General features: G+C 38.6%; 2 long non-coding RNA genes across 2 annotated transcripts; both read left to right on the top strand.

The window, feature by feature from the left end:
• Nucleotides 1–2,956: 2,956 nt before the first annotated feature.
• On the top strand, nucleotides 2,957–4,406 carry LOC148155031 (uncharacterized). The gene is made up of 3 exons (XR_015765698.1): nucleotides 2,957–3,200; nucleotides 3,701–3,815; nucleotides 3,910–4,406. It is a non-coding gene; the product is annotated as an uncharacterized LOC148155031 (long non-coding RNA).
• A 676-nt stretch (nucleotides 4,407–5,082) lies between these two features.
• Nucleotides 5,083–6,666, top strand: LOC148155030 (uncharacterized). The gene is made up of 2 exons (XR_015765613.1): nucleotides 5,083–5,367; nucleotides 5,793–6,666. It is a non-coding gene; the product is annotated as an uncharacterized LOC148155030 (long non-coding RNA).
• The last annotated feature ends 8,776 nt before the right edge of the window (nucleotides 6,667–15,442 follow it).

The raw sequence follows: 15,442 nt of genomic DNA, 5'->3' as shown, positions 1-15,442 counted from the left end.
TTTAAGAGTTTATTCAATCAAATATCCATGCTGGTATAGCTGATGTGTTGTAACAGACTGGTATTCGCACTGGGTTTATGCCTAAATGATGCTGGTACATGTTCTTCAGCTTTTTCACAGTTTACAATGGTTCTAGATTAAAAACATTGTTCTTCAGTTTGCCTGGATGTTAATTCAGAGAGACACATGTCGCCCGACTTTGCAGATCTCCTAAAGAGTAAAAAAAAAAAAAAGGCGGTTGTCTCAGCCACTGAAGTTTGTGGCTGTAAACCATCAATGCTGGAGTCAAGATGGGAGCAGAACCGACGGACGGTTCATCTGAGCCACTGCGGGCAACACGAGGCACGCCGTCGATGGGGAAACCGGTTTTCATTGTTAAATTAATGACTGTAGCATCTCTGAGAGTCGGACTCAGAGCTTTTAAAATTTAATAATTAAAAAAAAAAAGCAGATGCTGGCCGTTTGTCTTACATTTTGCAGAGTCACAAACATTAAACCACCAAAGAGAATCTAAAACAAAAACAGACTCCTCCTTAGAACAAGTGGTTGGTCAAAACCTTTGCTCATTGAAGCACACAGAACCGGTAACCACCCTCAAAAAAGTATGGGTGAAGGGAGAACTGAAGTTGACATTTTACATTAACAAATATCACAACTTCTATACAGTTAGCTGCACATCACACTAAAACAAACTGACCAGGGGTGAAAGTAAGGGGGTACTGCGTAGCCCTAAAAGATTTAGCGGAGGTACGCAGTACCTGTGTTGGGTAAATTGTATTATCAACCATTTGTTATACTTTTAGAATGTTCTTAGTTTATATATTCTTACTTGTTCAGTCATATCTTTTAAGAAATGTTTCTGTATTGTTAATCATTCTGATTTCCTTTCTCAGAGGGCCTCTCTGAAGAAGAGCAGTGACAGCAGCTCTTCTCAGAACGCCCTGCTTTGAACTGTTAATGTGACCAGCAGGTGGAGATCTTTTTTGAAAGTGACAAGATGCACCCGAACACAGACTTAACAGTGCACAATATTTTATTAAACAATTTCTTTAAAACATTTCTCTCTTTAAAAATGAGGCTTCAGGCCCACTACTCGGTCCCTGGAACAAAACACAAAAGGAAACAGGACAGACAAGTTAAATTATTCCAAAAGAAATAAAATAAAACATGCAATGCAAAAGAAATTAGTAAAAAACAAATTAGTAACTTCAAACACAAAACAAAACAAATTGTTGCCATCCGCTTCCAAATGCCCTTCGATGGGGCCAGAGGAGTAATGCCCCGCGCACACAGCCTGCCCAATCCGCAACAGGTTTAGTTGAGAGCGGCCCGATCAAACAAGACGACAACAGAGCGTCCAAAGCGCTGCAGCTCCAAACACAATCAGGTGCCTGAAACAGAAAACCCATTAACCGTGGATCCAGATGTGGCAGTATGCCCTGTAGCCTTTGAACGCACCACACAAGTGCCTGAATTCAATTGGTTGTGGCGCTGGCTGCCTGCACTGCAAAAAGTGAAATCTTAGTAAGATTAAATATCTTAAATTAAGTAGATTTTTCTTGTTTTCTTTCTGACAAGATAATTTTTCTCACCAAGAGGGGTTTATGCTAGAATATTTTTCTTATTTTAAGTGTTTTTGTACTTAATTATCTCAGTAAGATATAAAATCTTGATATTAAGAAAATATTACTTATTATGAGTAAATATGTGCTAGAATCTAGAATATCAATATTTACCAATCAAACTTCAAGTCTAGAACTTATTTTATATAAGTAAAATTTTCTTATTTCAAGCACAAAACGAGAAATCACTTGCTTAATGAAATGTCTCCGGATAATTAAAACAGACTATGTCCAAATGGAATCATTTGTGCTATTGTCAATGAAAAATAAAAAAGAAACATGAATTTGTACTCTTGTATAAGTTGGCAGAGTGTACTGGAAATTATTTAAACGGTTGTCATGTAACACAACAATTTCAGAGACCATATCAGTTTATATATGAAGATAATTCTTGGCATGTTTCCATCTGCTATGGACCTTCTTAATCTGATCTTCTTGATGCAAGATGTGGGACCTCTTACTGACATGTCATGAAATTTCTATTGATGTGTGATTTGAAATGTCTGGTATTCCACACAATGAGATTAGAATCAACAACGTTGATTAGCTCATTGTGATGATAAATATTTTAATTTTTGGTTTATATTTCAAATTCTCACTTTATAAGTTACTAATATTAGTTTGAACAATATTTTATTCATCATGTTTGTCACCCTTTTTATGACATCATACAATCCAAATGGGAAAGCGCCCAAAATGTCAGTAGTAATGTTCGATACAACAGATTTTCTTTCCAATCCAATACCGAGTAAAATTTAAGCTGGTATTGGCAATACAGATCCCATACTTTCTGCAAAGACAGTTAATTTGTTTCTTAATTAAATAAAAAAAAAAGTAATCCATATCTTGGCTTTATAAAAAGAACACAATGTACTCTCATGCACTCATTTTAAACTCAGAAGTACATTGCGACAACAATCTCATTTACTATAAGCTATTTTAATTCAGCAGAAATATACAAAATATGTGAAAATGGTGTTGCAAATTAAAAAACAAAGACAATTAGTAGAGTAATAACCCTACTAAATATATCTTTGCTTAATTATTAAAACTACTATAAAATGACAGCTGAAATAGCTCCATGTCACTTTTATAATCTGTCAACATGTTCATTTCTGAGTGAGCATCAGCAGCACGCTGCGCTTGGGCATTGCGTCCTTACACATTACACACTCACCAGGCGGAAGAAAAAGTAGTTCCAATTAACAACGTTTCATTTAGGCAAGATCTCAATAATTTAGTTACTTTCTAACGTGCTCTTGTTAATCTACATTATCTCAAATTACTAAAGTGTGGAAAGTATTGATCCTTGGATCTGACAATAGATTTTAAAGAATTAAGTTCTGGTATCGGAAGAATCGATATTTCAGTATCAATCCGCACATCACTAACGGCAACGCCAGAGATCATTTAACTGCCCTGATTAACGGTTAATTCAGTTGTAACAGCCTAACTAAGCTATTATCTACAGTACTTTTATAAGATTTTCTTTTGACAAATTCTCTAATCTCGATTGGACATGAATGAAGATGGAGGACTTTTTTACGTGTATAGACCCTAGAGCTGCTGTACTGAGAGGTAAGTTTAAAGCTGTCTATCTTTCTAAGATAAGCTAACTGTGAAGCTAGTTAGCATGTCGTGATATGCTAATTTTCACCCGCGGGTTAAAGAGCCTCTCTTGTGAATATGAGCTTTGAACAGTGATTAACCACAATAGCTGTGGCTTAAAAATAATATCGACACGAGGTTTTGGTAGCTTCCGTTTTTTAACATAGCTAAGGTGGCTTCTCATTCGTAGCTTCTGATGCGGGAAATGGTTAAAGGGAAATTCCGCCTAGTATTTCACTACCTTTTAGGGTGTTTGATGTGCTGTAATTTAAAAACTTAAATGCAATGAGTCTAAAAGCCTAGGTTAGATATTCCACACTGTTACCAGGATATTTTAAACACTATTTTTGATTGGTGAATTTAAGTAGTCCTATTTTGATTCAATTAAAATGACTGTCTTGCTGTCTTGAATTCATGTAATATTGTAATTGAGCACATTAACTAAAATAAGACTTGTTTTATTTTTCAAGTAAACCAAACTGTTGCCATGGTGAAGCCTATGCCAGACACGTCTCCAATCATGTATTGCACCATCTACAAGAAACTTTGGGAATTGCAAGTGATGCTGTCCTTCACATTCTTGAGGTAAGAAACTTATGATACTTATTCATCATTACACTGATTACTCCCTAAAACGTGGTTTGTTTTGTGATTGTTTTTCTGTCTGTGCTCCAATTAGCAGATGACCCAACAACTTCAATCAAACAAAACCACTTTTCAGCTCTGTGGTGATCGTGAAACCAACTTTCTACTGGCCATTGGAACCATGCCTGCCCTGATCTTCTGAAAGGAGGACATCATAGCTACTACACCTTTCAGCATGCATGTGTGTGGCCACTCCTCTCTGTGCTGCTGACAGATATCTTGAGAACACTGTCCATAACTGAGACAAGACTTCCACACATAAAAGGCTATGGCTGATTGGAAGATGTTCATTGTGGAGTAAGCTCCTATTGATGACATCTAATCCCAAGTTTATTTTTGCTTTGGACAATTTGGTTTGCTTGACTCTTAGGGCATCTTATGAGTGCGACAGATGTGTCAGATCTTCATTGTTCTGTCATTTTACGGGATTGTTTCAGAATCAGATGCCCATCCAGACTTTAAATTCTGACCAGTAGTCATGTTTTACTATGTTTATGTGAAACTTAAACGTAATAAAGATGTTAAAAGTAATTGAACTTATGTCTTCATTTCAGGAAGCCAATAACATCTCTTATTCCAGTATAGATAGGATCAATTTTTGGTTTTTTGCCTTAGCATAAGAACCTTGAGTAAAGCAATGACAAAATATATATTTTAATCCTATGCAACAATAAAAGTAAACTAGTTTTAAGCATATATATGCTGATTTTAAGAAATTCAATGTCAAGTAATATTTTCTTTACTTGAAATTATTTTTCTTAAAATAAGATAATGTATCTTACTTATTTAAGTAAAATTGGCTTGTTTTAAGTACAAATACACTAATTTTAAGATAAATAAATCTCATATATTCTATTTGTATTAGTAAAATTTTCTTATTTTATGAAAAATGTTCTGTGTATTAAGAAAATAAATCTCATATACTCTATTTGTATTAGTAAAATTGACTTGTTTTAAGTACAAATACACTAATTTTAAGATATTTGTAGGTTTATCTTGGTTAGATATTTTTTCTTGTTTTAGAAAATCTTGACAAGATAAATTTTCTTGTTCTGTTGGCAGATAATTTTTCTTATTTTAAGAAAATTAGACCCTGTTTTTGTACTTTTTTTTCTTGTTTTTGAAAGGGGACTTTTTGCAGTGTGTATATAAAGGGCCCTCCCTCACCTCGTTGACATGACGTTGTTTTCCTTCCGGTTCAGACAGCGGCGTTTGTTGGTGCTGCACGCTAGGTAAGGCAGGCTTCACCTCTCTCAAGCAAGCTTATTACTTGTGATTTATTTACATTTTCTGTATAACAGCTGCAAATTAATGCGTGCGCTCAAACAATGCGCTTAATGACGCTCTGATCGCCGCCGATCAATCGTCCTTCTGGTAAGAATCTTCCCACACCTGACATTTGTTAGCTCAGCTTTTGTTGTATATCCAGGCTGCCTGTACAAGCTCCACGTTTCCTCCTTCCTGTTAGAGGTACTACATAAAGAGCACAGTGGTAAGTGAAGTGCTAAAGTTTGCATGCTTTTAGATTCCATTTCTAACATTTATTTTTGATAGCCGCTGCTGTTTGTCCTGGGTCGGCTGTTTGCCTGCTGTTCTGGTTGTCCCCGACTGGCGGTCCGCCGCCTGTCATCTGGGTTATCTGTCGACCACCTACCTGTCCTGTTTGCTGGCTTTAGGCTCGCCGTCCTGGTCGGCGTAAAGCTGGCTCCTATCACTCGTCCAGTGTGGCTGATTTGGGCTAATTAGTGATCAGCTCCGACTATCCTTCTGGTGCCGCTCTGAGTGGTGTCTGTTACAACGGATCGGTTCCTCCCAGGACGGACTCTCTTAATTTGGACTATTGCTGCTTGATTGATCGTGGACTGATTTGTATTTTATTGTTTGTAATTTGAATGTTCCTTTCCTTTATTTTGACAGGAACGGCCAGCTCTTGGTGTTGGACTTTCCGGGTGGTGGTACTCCTTCTGGTTTGGTGCACGATTTTCTTTTGTTTGCTGTGTTTCTCTTCTTTTTGCAGCAGGGCCGAGCGCAAATCGTGACACCGCACCTACTACTGGCACTTCCGGTGGCAGGTGCGACACCTGCCACAAGTGTCACTGCTTTCGGGACTAGCTGCCAGAGTTGCCACTGCTTTCGGCTGACCTCGGCACCTCGTACTGGCACTTCCGCTGACACCTGCCACAAGTGCCACTGCTTTCGGGACTAGCTGCCAGAGTTGCCACTGCTTTCGGCTGACCTCGGCACCTCGTACTGGCACTTCCGCTGACACCTGCCACAAGTGCCACTGCTTTCGGGACTAGCTACCAGAGTTGCCACTGCTTTCGGCTGACCTCGGCACCTCGTACTGGCACTTCCGCTGACACCTGCCACAAGTGCCACTGCTTTTGGGACTAGCTGCCAGAGTTGCCACTGCTTTCGTCTGACCTCGGCACCTCGTACTGGCACTTCCGCTGACACCTGCCACAAGTGCCACTGCTTTCGGGACTAGCTGCCAGAGTTGCCACTGCGTTCGGCTGACCTCGGCACCTCGTACTGGCACTTCCGCTGACACCTGCCACAAGTGCCACTGCTTTCGGGACTAGCTGTCAGTGCTGCCACTGACTTAGGCAAATGGACTACATATCCCATGATGCTTTATTACTAGTAGAAGAAGAACTTAAAGACAGACGAAGAAGACAGAATTTAATTTTTTTTTTTCGCAGAAATACTTATGTTAGCTGAATTCCTACACGTTTTGTATATCATGTATGATTCGTTCATCCTATTTATTCACTAAAGTTCATCTGAATAATCCAGCCGACTCCTTTCGTCTTTGTATTAATCAAATACACAGCAGGTATAAGGGATGCCATTGGTTTCGGCACCTTTGTAACAGCTGAGTCTGGCCTCCACTAGAGCTGCCGTTAGGTGTCCAGGATGTTTCAGAGCTGTCACAACTGGTGCCGATGTTTTGGGGGATGGCAATGACAGTTTTTTGAAAGCGTGTTACTTATAATGCGCATTTATAAAAAAAATTCAATGGTAATTGGTTATTTATCCATTTAACACTTTGAATATTTTTGACTGAGTTTAATTCAAGCAAGATGGCCAATTGAATATACTATAAAGTGTCACTATTACAGTGGAACCTGTCACTATGTTCAAGGACACATCTGGTTAATCACACATCACTGATAGTTAATAGGACTTTTTACTTAATCAAAATGACATTCAACCCTTGCCCATGTTTATATCGCAGAACAGTGGCTGACAGTGCAACAGGAAGCCAAATGTTGCAACTGGATAATAGTAATAATCAGACTCTGTATAACGTATATTGTAGAAATTAAGTTTGAAAAATAAATTTAAGCTTAATTTCTCATGGAGGAATAAGTTATTTGATCCTGATGTAGTAAATTCACATGTTGACTAAACATGAATTTTACAGTAGACTTCAAATTGCTGTTTAAAGTATTTACATACAATGGCTAATAAATATTGACAAATCAATTACTATGCATATACTTTGACAAACTTGAAAAAATGTTGAAACATATCTGCCAAATAAAATATGTAAGCAGCACAATTTTCTTTGAAAAAATCATTTGCATCTTAAGTATAACCCAAAGTAATTTTTATTTCCAAAAATATGTAACAATCTTGTTCTTCATGCTGCTTAGGATTCACACATTGTCAAATTTTGAGGTGTAAATACTTTGTGTTTTGACTTATCAATATTGGTGTAAAAAAATTTGAAGGTGGTTTAACTTGAAAGTGAAAGTCCTCCTGCTGCCTTGAAAATGCTGTTGAAATGCATTTTGTAGCTCAGATTTTAGTCATTTTCTCATCTTTGAATAAGAAAACTTTGAAGACAATGAACAGAACCAGAAAACACAGAGAAGCAACCTTCATTTATGCCACACAAATCTGTAATAAACTTGACAAATAATGAAAAATAGTGTGGATTAAATTTAATAAATAAAAACAATAACTATTTAAAAATGGTTAACAGGCATTTTTGGAAAATTATAACATTTCTTTTTTTAAAAATTGCATTATCTTAACAAAAAACAATGAAAGTTATAGTGGCTGCCTGGTCTATTAGATAATAGACCAGGCAGCCACTATGACTTATGACATCCTGTGCACCGTCATGGAACCATGCTGAACATAATGTCAATATCTCATGTTGCCACTGTCACAAATATTAACTAATAAGTCAATATTAGTGAACTTACCCGGTTTAATAATCAATAGCATTATATTAAGGTCATTGTATGAAAATAATTATAATCCGGAATTGACAGGAGCTTGTCAGCACTGACATACCATGGCAACCGAGTGTCAGTTGTAGTGGTAGGTACCTAGTGGTAGCTATTATCAGCTGTTGCAGAAGAGGTCCCATCTGACAGTGCAGGAGTTGTCTTTCTCTGTTTAAGTCTGAACACCGGCTGTATATTTAAATATGTATGAGAATTATGTTGTAATTAAGATACATTTTATTTCTATTTGTTTGAACTAAAGTTATTCATATGCTACATTCTGTCTGAAACAGATAGAGAATGAGGTTAGCAGCCTGTGGCACCCATGGCCACCTTACTTGTGCCACCTTACCCAGTGGTAAGGTGGCACAAGTGGCACCTTACCCAGAAGCCCGTGGCACAAGTGACAGCTTATGGCAACTGTCAACATGTTTTCACTGAGGCTGTTTATTGGAAACTGAAATTTGAGACTGTATAAAAAATAGACCAGGGCATATTTGCTTTTTTAAGGGAACAGAATACTTAAGAGGAAATGCAATACTTTGTGACAGATCCACCATTATTTTCATTAATTATAAATTCATTCATATTAAATCTGACACAGAAGCTGTCACCAAAGAATATTCTATTGTTTTCCCCACTAAGCATATTTAAATATGCTGAAGTATGTATAATACAATTAAAAATACAACTGTTTATAAATATGGCTGCATGTATAAGGTTTCCAGTAACAAAACAGCATATTATGAAAGATTAAATGTTCAAATACGTCATTGTGCCTGTTAAACATATAACGCTGAGTGGAGCGGTTGAACGCTATAAGATGGCCGCCCTAAATCTCGTCAGCAAAAATAGGCGAGAGCGGTCCGTGAGGCGTGGGAGGTGCCAGTATGAGGTCGTGGCAACCCTTGGAAGGTGCCGAAGTCAGCCGAAGTCAGTGGCAACACCGACAGCTAGACCCGAAAACAGTGGCACTAATGGCAGGTGTCAGCGGAAGTGCCAGTACGAGGTGCCGAGGTCAGCCGAAGTCAACCGAACGCAGTGGCAACTCTGGCAGCTAGACCTGAAAACAGTGGCACTTGTGGCAGGTGTCAGCGGAAGTGCCAGTACGAGGTGCCGAGGTCAGCGAAAGTCAGCCGAACGCAGTGGCAACTCTGGCAGCTAGACCCGAAAGCAGTGGCACTTGTGGCAGGTGTCACACCTGCCACCGGAAGTGCCAGTACGAGGTGCCGAGGTCAGCCGAAGTCAGCCGAACGCAGTGGCAACTCTGGCAGCTAGTCCCGAAAGCAGTGGCACTTGTGGCAGGTGTCAGCGGAAGTGCCAGTAAGAGGTGCCGAGGTCAGCCGAAGTCAGCCGAACGCAGCGGCAGCACTGGCAGCTAGTCCCGAACGCAGTGGCACTTGTGGCAGGTGTCACACCTGCCACCGGAAGTGCCAGTAGTAGGTGCGGTGTCACGATTTGCGCCTGCTGTCTCTCTTTTTAGGACACTACCCTGAATTTCACTCCTCCCTCAGTTGAGCCAGAACTGACTTTTAATGTGCGAGTGGTTTTAAGCCAGTATTTTTGAACTAAAACAATGGTGTAATAAATAAACTTATTGAATTGTGAGATTGTCTCAAGCCTCATCTGTAAGCGGGTCTGTGTGCCTTAAGGTAACTTTTAAAGTTGAGTCATTATAACCAATTTTATATTTACCAAAACAGTACTTTTTAATTTAAGTTGCCAATTATCACACTGCTCCTGCCACACAGATGAATCAAACGTTAAATCAGTGATTCTTGAGAATAGGGACAAAACGGGTCCTATGGATAAAGCACAAAATTTGAATATACACAATATATATTTTTTTCAAATATCTGACTCTACTAACCTGGGTCATGTGAGCACAACAATGTATATTTTCCAGGTATTTGCTGAATTTTTTTTTTTTATTATTTTAAACATTGTAGTCGGTGGATGATGCCTATAAAAGCCCTTGTCCAGGAGCAGAACTCAACAGTTTAAAACAATTAAATACTAAAATTATACACTGCTCAAAAAAATAAAGGGAACACTCAAATAACACAGCCTAGATCTGAATGAATGAAATATTCTCATTGAATACTTCTGTACAAAGTTGAACTAACAAAATCACACAAAAATCAATGGAAATCAAATTTATTAACCAATGGAGGCCTGGATTTGGAGCCACACACAAAATTAAAGTGAAATGTTCCCTTTATTTTTTTGAGCAGTATATATTGTGACAAGTATAAGTAGTCATAAATTAGAGGTATCAAATTGAATTAAAACATTTTTATACATTTTCCAACTCCATTGAAATTTGTTCCTAGTTTGTCAACACTGTCAGAAATGAAAAGAATGTAAAAAAAAAATCAGGCATTATTGGGGGGCACCAGAACTTCTGAGGACCCCATGACTAGTCTTCTCTTTTGCTCAGAGGGCTAGTTAGCTTATTTATTCAGTTTTTTTGTCTGTTTTATTCCTAAATTGCTTGTCACAACCATGTGTCAACTCCATAACTGAGAATTTACAAAACTGATAATTTTGTGAAATAAAAGCTTAATTTTGGTAAACTGTAAAGATTTCATGGACCTGATGAGCTACAATATGGCCTCCTTCAGAACATCAGATAAATTGAGGTAGTTTGGCTTTTTTTCCCCGACTCCATCAAATGTCAACTCCAGAGTTTTTCTGACTTTCAGTGAAATTGTTGTCAAATCTCACTTAAATGTGCAATTAATTTATTTTACATTACTTCACATGTACCAAGTTTTTCATTTTATTCACTAGTTTGTCACCACCTTCAGTTCTGTGTCGAACTGAAGGTACTGTCAACTCCATCAGATGGACTTTTTGTTTTAAATAATATTTCTTTTGTTTCTTGAGAAGCATTTGTCTGTAAAATTGGTAAAAATATCACTAAGAGGGTCATTAAAAATTTTATATTTATTTTTGTCAGATGGTGATGACAAAGTTCTATGTCAGGTCGGTTAAAAATGTAATTAAAAAAAAATGTTGCAACTGGGAGCCTGTACCTTAGCATCTTTACATTTCCTAAACATTATTTGCAAATAAAAAAAAATACGGGAAAATTAAAACCCATTTTGTCCCCATTCTCAAGAATCACTGAAATAACAGGTAGCTTACCCAGGGGTGGAAACACAGCCTAACACGGGAGGAAGCGGGTCAGCAGGTGAGGACCAGATTGAAGCCGCCCGCCACAGCAATCCCCAGCTACAGCCGGCAACGCCATCAGAGCAACACTGCTCAAACGCACGACAAGTGTAGCACCCAAAAACCAACCATGATCTCAGCCACGGATAGCAAAACTGACACGATCGCAGACGAGTCGACCAAACCCACAAGCCGACATGTAGCCGCCGACCGTATCAACAGTGGGAGAAACAAAGACGCACGCACCTTGCAGCAGCCTGCCCAACTAGGCATCTGCCCCGCCCACCAATCAACGGTGCGCTTCTAGTTGCACCCGGCGCACAGAGCGGGGGAGGGTGGAACACCATCCCACCACATTAAGATAACTATAAAACCATCGCCGTGAAGATTCACAGCTTGACCTGTTTGATCCTGGGTCTGGAACTAGATAAGCTAGTGTGAAATAGATTGTGTTGTTAGTTAGAGATAATCATTGGCGCTGTAACTGCGTGATGAAGTGTCTTTCCCCCTCCCTTTAGAGTTACAGCGCTCTCTGATTAGGGATCCTAAAGACAATAAAAAGAGAGAGGCAGGCAAATGTGCTTTTAGAGCAGTAAGAGATTTGTAACTGAAAGCACATCTCTGCCTGTTCTCCTCGCGAGTATTTCAGAATCTAACTTTCTCTTGTCTTTCCTATGTTATTTGCTGTGTTTAATAGGTGTCGACTCTGACAACCTGCAAGAGAGTGTAGCGGCTGTCTGCTGTAAAAAATCAACGGGTTCACTGTGCAGCCGTGAGAGCAGTGGCGCAACCACACATTATTCAGGTGGATGCGAAAACATAAATCGCCCCCCCCCACCCCCCCCCTCTATTTATCGCGCTACATTTACCTCGTTATGTGCGCGAGGTGAAGGAGCCTAAAGGCGCGCTGAAGTGTATGGAAAAACATTATCGGCACGCCGCCCCCTCCAGACGGGGTTTTGGCGCCCCCTCTGGTGCTGCGCCCATAAGCGTCGCATGCGCTGCATACCCACTTTTTGCGCCACTGCGTGAGAGCACCCACTAATTAGCCGTGACTGATTCGTTTTTCAAGAACAATCTAAAACACGGCTTAATCAATTAATAAATCGCTTTTCCCCCCATTTCATATTGTTTCCGAACTGTTCTTTGCTAGAGCAGCGGTGCAATATGTCGATCGCGGGAGGTTTTGTATGGAGGACCAAAACTGACATTAATTAAAGGAATAAATATATAAATAAAAGAATGAATATATATCGGACATAAATAAATAAAATAATAAATATATAAATAAAAGAATAAGTATATATCGGACATAATAATAAATTAAAGAATCAATATAAAAATAAAAGTAGAAATATATAAATAAAAGAATCAATATAAAAATAAAAGTAGAAATCTATAAATAAAAGAATAAATATATATTTTGATAAGAAATAAAAGCATAAATATATATTTCCATTTGCTGTATTTATTTCTGTATTGTTTTTTGTATTTATTTCTGTATTTATTTCTGTATTGTTTTCTGTATTTATTTCTGTATCATTTCCTCGCTGTATTTCTGCTTCGTCTATATGTAAATGAGGTGGGCAGCCTTCTACGTCCAGCTCTCTATTGGTCAATAAACAGGAAAGAGAACGATCCGTGTGCAGATCGATTGTGAATGCTTGCCTACGTGGCGCTTTCGGCCTCAGTTCTACAGTCCGCAGGAAACCTGACTGAAAAATTCACGAATACTCATTATCTTAAGGACACAATAAAAGGTAAGGTTAATAACAGCATTTAAGTGTTAGATAGCTGTTATTACTCATTGTCAATTCACATTTCTCTCACTCTGTATAAAATAAACAGACTCAGATCGGAGAGTAAACCAGCTACCGCGGTAAAGCTAACCGGCTCTGACTCCAGCCGGCCCAGCACACGATAGACAACATGGTACACCCATTTACGTGCTGCTTTCACAATAAAAGCGCAAATCCGGTCCATGTTTGAGCTACTCAAAATAGGATTCCAGCCGCTGCATTTGCAAACAGAAAATAATATATGCTGAAAAACTAATACAAAATAAAAACTAATCTCTCTCTCTCTCTCTCTCTCTCTCTCTCTCTCTCTCTCTCTCTCTCTCTCTCTCTATATATATATATATATATATATATATATATATATATATATATATATTGTCGAGAAAAGTCGAGCTCATCCCACTTCCCCATGCTGGAGATTTTAGTTTAATAATAACAATAAATAAAGTTATCTATAAAACTGATTACACAGGTGATATCAAGACCCAACAGTAGAGTCAGACGGTAATAAAATTAATCTGGTTGTGTGTGTTGTTATTGTGTCTTGCTTTAATTCTACTTTTTTCTATTTAATCATAAAAAATCATAGTCAGACAGAAAGAGAGTTATGAAACAGGAAGAGCAGGTTTCCTGGAGAAAGAGGAAGTTTCCAGCCTGCAGTGATTAAAAATAGTTCAGATTGCTCATTCAGGGCATTAAAAGTTTAAAGAATAAAATCTAAACATTTTGAGTAATTGGATAAAACCCAGAGTAAAATACTTGAATTAATAATGATAACTTATAATTAAGTTAATAATTAGTATTGGTTTAACCAGTGGTTGATGTTGGTTTGATTATAAGAATATTTACTCTTACACTTATGGAAGTACTTAACGGTGAAAGAAGTAACTGTGACTTTGGTGTCAAATAATTGGAATAATGGATTATTCTTGGTTTCTTTTCAGAAATGTCTGTAATGACTCACATCATGATTATAATAAGAGTAACTAATAAGTAATGGTTATTATAAAATTATAAATGAATGCTAAATCAGAGAAACTAAAAGGTTATAAATGTGATTTTGACATTGAACTAGAAATGTGGTGAAATGTGTAACTGTAACTAAAGGTCACTGATGTTGTGTTGGAGGTAGATGGTAGGTGAAAAGTCAGGGAGAAAGAGGAACTGATGGGAGAGCGGAGGTGACTAAGGCCTTATTGCTAAACTTAAAACTTACCTAAGAAAAGGTTAGACACAAGAGAGCTGTTGAGCAACTCGGGGACATTAGAACAGACATCAGGTCATGTCCAAAGATGGTGATGGATATGAGATTATCGGTCCAAGCAGTCAGCCAATGAAACAGGCACAGCAACAAAGCTAGCCAATGCAAATGCACCAAAAGGGTGGATAAACCCTTTATAAGGTGAGTGCAAAAGAGGAATCGTTGGTTGGATCCTTCAGGCAGCTTCGAGCCAAGATCGATATGAACAAAGAACTCTGAAGCTGAAGAAGAGCCGGAGCCACAGAGCCGAAGACTGTTCTGCACATGGGGACCAACCCGTTAGCCCCTGTTGAGATTAGTAAATTAGTTAAATCATTATGATTACTATTATGTGTTGAGATGCTTTACCAAGGCCGAGAAAGAGTCACACGCTGTTAGACAAAGGGCCCATAGTAAAGAGTTACATTTTTGATTCTGTTAGACACCAAGGTCCATTTCTCACGAGAAACAGAAACTTATTAGGCCACAGAGATATGGTGTGATTTCAGGGAGTGTCTTCCGTCCATATAATCAGCTGCCCTCCTCTTTCTCCTCAGACGCTGCACAGACTTTTTTTTAGAAACTCTTCTCGGATGTAATGGTAAAGCGTGTCCTTTCAGCGCTGAAAGTTAATAAAATAAGTAAAGTCTGAATGCTTTTCTTGGCTGATTTTATGCTCCGTGTGTCAATACAAATTATGATTCATCGATTGAGACTCTCGTTCTCAACACCCCGCAACATGTGGCTTCAAATTGCACTTCTCTCATCAGCTGGGTTTGAGACCCCAAAGATAAAGACAAAGACCAAGGCAAAGATGAAGATAAAGACAAAGAACAAAGGCAAAAATGAAGAACAGGTGTGTTCCTTCCATGAGACCAGCTCATCTACATCTCCAAGGACCAGAAAGATCGTGAGACGAGGAGAAAGGAGCTACAGAGCTGCAAGACAAGAAGCTGAGGGCCGCTACTCGCATGAGGAAGTCATCCTGAGGCCCGAGACCTGCCGCTCTGACTCAGTACTCTTCCTGTACTGGGAGCCTCCTGCTGCTGCAACACCTTTTTCATCATCAGGCCAGTTCTGGGGTTCAAAATGCCAAACTCCGTTCATCTC

The sequence above is a fragment of the Poecilia mexicana genome, unplaced genomic scaffold (genome assembly GCF_051168715.1).
Source record: "Poecilia mexicana isolate PSO_F unplaced genomic scaffold, ASM5116871v1 scaffold_16, whole genome shotgun sequence".
Taxonomy (NCBI): Eukaryota; Metazoa; Chordata; class Actinopteri; order Cyprinodontiformes; family Poeciliidae; genus Poecilia; species Poecilia mexicana.
This window is presented reverse-complemented; position numbering and strand designations above follow the sequence as displayed.